Source organism: Petromyzon marinus, chromosome 38, assembly GCF_048934315.1.
Source record: "Petromyzon marinus isolate PM22_M1 ecotype Great Lakes invasive population chromosome 38, UKy_Petmar_22M1.pri1.0, whole genome shotgun sequence".
In the NCBI taxonomy this organism is placed as follows: domain Eukaryota; kingdom Metazoa; phylum Chordata; class Hyperoartia; order Petromyzontiformes; family Petromyzontidae; genus Petromyzon; species Petromyzon marinus.
In genome coordinates this window covers 14,238,024-14,243,558 of record NC_133704.1, presented here as the reverse complement: position 1 = coordinate 14,243,558, position 5,535 = coordinate 14,238,024, and positions in this window count along the sequence as shown.

Genomic DNA, 5,535 nt, shown 5'->3' with positions numbered 1-5,535 from the left:
GAGAGGTGAGGAGGGAGGGGGAGGGAGGAGGGGGAAGGGAGCACCACCAGCCAGCTGGAGATGAGCAATGATTTTTGTTCATTAAAAAACACTTTTATTAAAATTGTTTTGCCGTGTTAAAACATTTTTTTTATTCTTTCAACGTGAATTGCCCAACGAAGATATCATTTTAAAGTTGTCCCCTATTATAAACCGCTGCGGCAACACCACCGTCTGATTGGTGTGTCGATGCGGCCGTGAAGGCGTCCTCCGAGTGAGAGATTCTCCCCCCTCCACCCATCGCGAGCAGCTTCCAGCATCGTGGCCACGCCGCGCGAGACCCACTCAGCTGCGATGGTGGGGAAGGCGCCCGCGGCACCAGCCGAGGTTGGGGCCGTCCATAAATGACGTCACGCACCTAGGGGGGGGGGGGTCAGACATTTGTGACGATGTGTGACGAGGAGGGGGAGAGAAATGTGACGTCACATCGAAATGCGCAACTTTAAATCCATATAGAATTGTTATAACAGCACTCCTACAACATCAGAGTGCAGCGCCACATTAAATACGCGCTACAATGACAATAGTTTAAAGCGATTTGAAGCATGTTTTTTTTAATGGAAATATGGTTTTGGGGGGGGGCGGGGGCAGAGCTTTGTGACGTCATACTTGAGGGGGGGGGGGTCTGACTTTTCGTGACGCCGTGTGACAAGGGGGGGTGGGGGGGTTAAAAATTGCCCAAAATCTCGTGACGTCATTTATGTACGGCCCCATGCGCCGTGCAGACGGAGCAGTGGGGCCGACTCGCTCGTAGGAGAAAGCAACGGAGAGCGGTGGCAGCAGTCGCAGCGACACTGTGGGAGTCACTTCTAAATATTAACTTTGCAAGGATTTGTCGAGTCGTGTCAGCTGATCTGTAAATTGTTCTTGAGGCTTTTTGGCGGTGTCCCAAGGGCGTGTGGGGACCTGATGGGCATGGTGGAGAAGTTTCCAGTCATGCGTTGACAACGGTGACGAACAAGTGGAGACTTTTTTTCATCTATTAACATACAATTGTTATCATGTTACAGTGCAATATCCGTTCCTTTCCCATTACAAGCGATGGTCACACTCGAGTGTTAATATTTTTTTGAAACACCCTGCATTTCAAAGACGCACTCAATGTGAATGTTTATCAGAAGCCATCCTCCGTTGGGCTCTTATTTTAAGATGTTTTCAGCTGAGCAATGCCGAGTCACGTTTATTATTATCTGGAGAAAATCCACGCCTTGCGCGAGGGGGCAACGCTCGATCTCCGTACAGATGGAGACAGATGGTGACTGGTCCACGTGGCACACAACTTCAGGCTGAACGGCCTTTTAAGTAGGAACACCATGATGCAAATTAAAGCAAACCTGACAAGCAGTCTTAAGTTTAAAACCATGACCTCCTTAAGGAAATTATTATGCAAATGTAGGAATGGTGGTGGTGGCTGCTTGCGCCCCCACCGAAGATGAACATCAGTGGAGGGATGCAGGCAAGGCCGATGAGTCAGATAGATGCCTTCTATGACCTCCTGTCACAGATGCTCGCAAAAAGGGCCCCTCGGGATAGTTATCCTGTTGGGTGACCTTAATGCCCAAGTGGGTCATGATGCGGGCAACTGGGCTGGAGTGATTGGAAGACATTGACAAGATCAGCTCAACAATAACGATAGGAGGCTGCTAGACTTCTGTGCAGCCCATGCACTTGTATTAATGACCAAAACGCTGTTCTGGCATCAGCGCATCCACGCGTTATGGATGCATGCCGGGTCCAAGCAAGGACATCTGCTGGACTATATAGTGACAAAACAGCGGATGTGGGCCCATGTCCATGACACCAGGACCTACTGTGGAGGCGTTCGGTCCACTTACCATCGGCTTGTGATCTGTAAGATGCGCCTGCCATTCTTCCACTCCGGTGGTGGGTGTCCATCTAGGACCCCATGCAAACCCACAGTGGCCTGGTCTCAGCTAGCTGATGGAAGTTGCAAGAATTTCATCATCGTTTGCAGCTGAGGTTGGCATCATCTCCCCCCCCCCCCCCCCCACTTCTCCTGATGTAGAAGAGAAATGGGTGAGGTTTAGAACTGTGGCTCATGCAGCTGCAATGGCTGTTTTGGATACACGGTCCAGACCTCCCCAGAGACCCTGGCTGACAGAGGAGGTGTTCGGGCTGGCTGAGAAAAAGTGAAAGGCCCACTCTCACCGTCTACAGCATCCCGCGTGAGAGAATGAGGAGGTTTACCGCAACCTTCGCTCAGAGGTTTGGAGAGCCATGAAGCGGAATAGAGAAGAGATGGAGCTGATGTCGCACGACAGGATGTGGTACGAGCAGTGCCAAGATCGGTCTCTGTGGAGGAGGATCGTGAAGGACGCTGCTACTGATCAGTTGGGGGCAGTCGCTCTCCAGCAACAGCGGAGGGCAGAGGAGCAACCCTCACAACAACGAGCGGAGCGCCGGGTGGCTAAAACACAGCAAGGTGGCACAGTAGGCGACACAGGTGGTGTGTGGTGCCACGGCATCAAAGCCACTCTGCAAGTGCCACGATCCCCCCCCCCCCGCCCCCTGGCCACCACACTGAGCACTCACACGCAGTGCACACACGGAGTGTCCTGGCGGGGGATTGCCTGGCACAACGGGTTTTGATCCGAAGGGTCCCTATGAGGAAAGTCCCACGGTTTCCCGGTGCCAGGAGATTGGCCAACCCTCGCAGGACAGGGTACATTGTGGTGCCCCTGAGTTGGCTTCATAGTGTATGGGCGGAAAACGGTTTACTGGGCCAGCCGCAATGAGTCATTGATGAGTCATTGATGAGTCATTGACGAGTCATTGATGAGTCATTGATGAATCATTGACGACATCGGGAGGGGCTGGGGTGGAATAAGCGAGAAGGGCAGACCGTGAGAACGGGGGATCACAGCGCCACGACCTCCCCCGACCCCCATACCGAATACACACTCGCAGGGTGTGTATTCGCCAGTCGGGTGTCATTCTGGATTAACAATATTAATGAGTGCGAATGTACAGACAATGGGTCGCAGAAGCACCAGCAGCAACGCTCCATGTAAGGACAAAAAAAGGCGGAAAATGGGCAGTAATCACCGATAGGCGCACGAAGTCAGGGGGATAAAGAGGGGAGCCTGAGGCCGTTGAAAGGAGATCTTTTCTTCAACATCTTGGTCGCCAAGACCCCACCGCCTGCCTCCTCGAGCCGCTCGCAACATCCGTGTGACGCCAGCGAGTGCCGCCACGAGGCAGCGATAGGCAAAGTTCGTTTTGTCCTCTTGCCTCCGACTCTCACAGCGTCTGTGCGACGCCGTGAGTACAGCTATGAGGTACGTGGTGGGGCGTTTGAGTATCTGGGGACTTGGGCAGCAGTAGGCTCTTCTCGCAAAATATTCCCCCCCCAGGTAGTGCGGGGGTTTGCGCAGAGAATAAAAGTTAGTACAGAGCATTGGTGCGGTGTCTGTGATTTCTGTGTGGAGCGACTGCGTGGGGGAATGCGCGGCTAGAGTGAACGCGGGGCCGCGGTGCGCGCGTCAAGAGGTAATCCCTCGCTGGTGCGAGCGCGTGCGTGCTCCCCCGTGTTAGCGATAGCTGCGGAGTGCACGGGTGTGTGGTCTAACCTCTTGCGGCTACGAGCCAGCAGCACGAGGATGTCCCTCAGAGAGGGCGCTAGCGCGAAGGGCCCCATCACTCGGTCGGCGGGGGCTCGGCGGGAGCCAACCGACACGGTGGAGCGGACCGGGCAGACATCGTGCCCCACCTGCCTAGCGAGGGCGGTGGGGTGGACGTCGGGCCCCACAGGTGTATCTACCAGTAGTCATCTAAGTCGACCCGTGGCACTTGCTGGATCTGTCCCGTGACCTTCTGCCAGCGGACTCTCGACACTTTACGTGGCCTTAAAGTGCACCTGACCTGGCACAAGCGCCCGTGGTGACGTCACCATCACTTAGTGGCTATTGGCGGTTGTTGTTGTTTGTGATTAGTGGTTAACGCACGGCGAGACCAACCCGGAGATCCAAGTTCAATTACCACTCACGACCAACGCCAGTCACAATTATTGGAATGGGTTCACGGCCTCCCCTAGGTCGACTCAGCCTCAAATGAGTACCTGGTGCGATGTGTAAACATCGCCACTGGGGAGACAAAAGCGGCCGGGCGTTGTGACTGCCTTCATAGGTGCTCACGAACAACACTTTCTGTAACAGTCTGTTATCGCTACACGTGTGATCGTTGTTGTAAGTGTCTTTGTGTCGTTGTATGTATGCGTGTGTCTTTGTGTCTGTCGTTGTGTCTGTGTGTCTGTGTCGTTGTGTCTGTGTGTGTGTCTGTGTGTCTGTGTGTCGTTGTGTCTGTGTGTGTCTGTGTGTGTGTCGTTGTGTCTGTGTGTGTCGTTATGTCTGTGTTTGGCTGTGTCTGTGTCGTCTGTGTCGCTGTGTCTGTGTGTGTCTGCGTGTGTCTGTGTGTGTGTCTGTGTGTGTCTGTGTGTAAGCTTCAGGTCTTCTCGGCCACGGTCATTCCCTCCCTTCTCTACGCTTGCGAAACGTGGACCCCCCTAATGGAACATCTTCGCCGGTTAGAAACATTTAGGCTGGCCTGCCTACGATCCATCCTGGGTTTAACCAGACTGGATTGTGTGAGGAGCTCACAAATCCTTGAAAGATCTGGGCAAGGTCCCATCGGTGAGCTCCTCCAGCGGGGAAGGCTGCGATGGCTGGGTCATGTAGCCCGCATGCCCAGCCACCGCATGCCGAAACAGCTTTTGTTCGGCCGGATTGAGGGGGCTAAGCGGGCGCGGCACGGGCTAGAGAAGAGATGGAGTGATGTGGTACAGGAGGACGTGGAGCTGAGTGGACTTGCCGATGACTGGTACCAGCGGTGTCAAGATCGGCCTATGTGGAGGAGGCTCGTGAAGGACGCTACTGGGCAGTTGGAGGCAGTCGCCCTCCAACAACAACGGAGGGCGGAGGAGCGACACTCACAACAACGAGCGGAGCGCCGGGTGGCTAAAGAACAGCAGGTTGCCACAGTAGGGGACACAGGTGGTGCATCAGCCAGTCATCTCAGTCAGTCGACCCGTGGCACCTGGGTCTGCCCCGTGACCTCCTGCCAGCGGGCGTTCGACATTTCACGTGGAATCAGGGTGCACATAGCCTGGCACAAGCATCGTGGTGACGTCACCGCCACTTAGTGGCGAATGGCGGTTGTTGTTGTCTGTGTGTGTGTCTGTGTGTGTGTGTCGTTGTGTCTGTGTGTTGTGTCTGTGTGTGTGTCTGTGTGTGTCTGTGTCGTTGTGTCTGTGTGTGTCTGTGTGTCGTTGTGTCTGTGTGTGTCTGTGTGTGTGTGTCGTTGTGTCTGTGTGCGTGTCGTTTTATCTGTGTCTGTGTCGTTGTGTCTATGTGTGTCGTTGTGTGTGTGTCTGTGTGTGTCTGTGTGTGTCTGTGTATGTGTCGTTGTGTCTGTGTGTGTGTCTGTGTGTAATTGCGGGGACTCATTATGCTTCTTCAAACAGCATCCGGACTCAAGTAA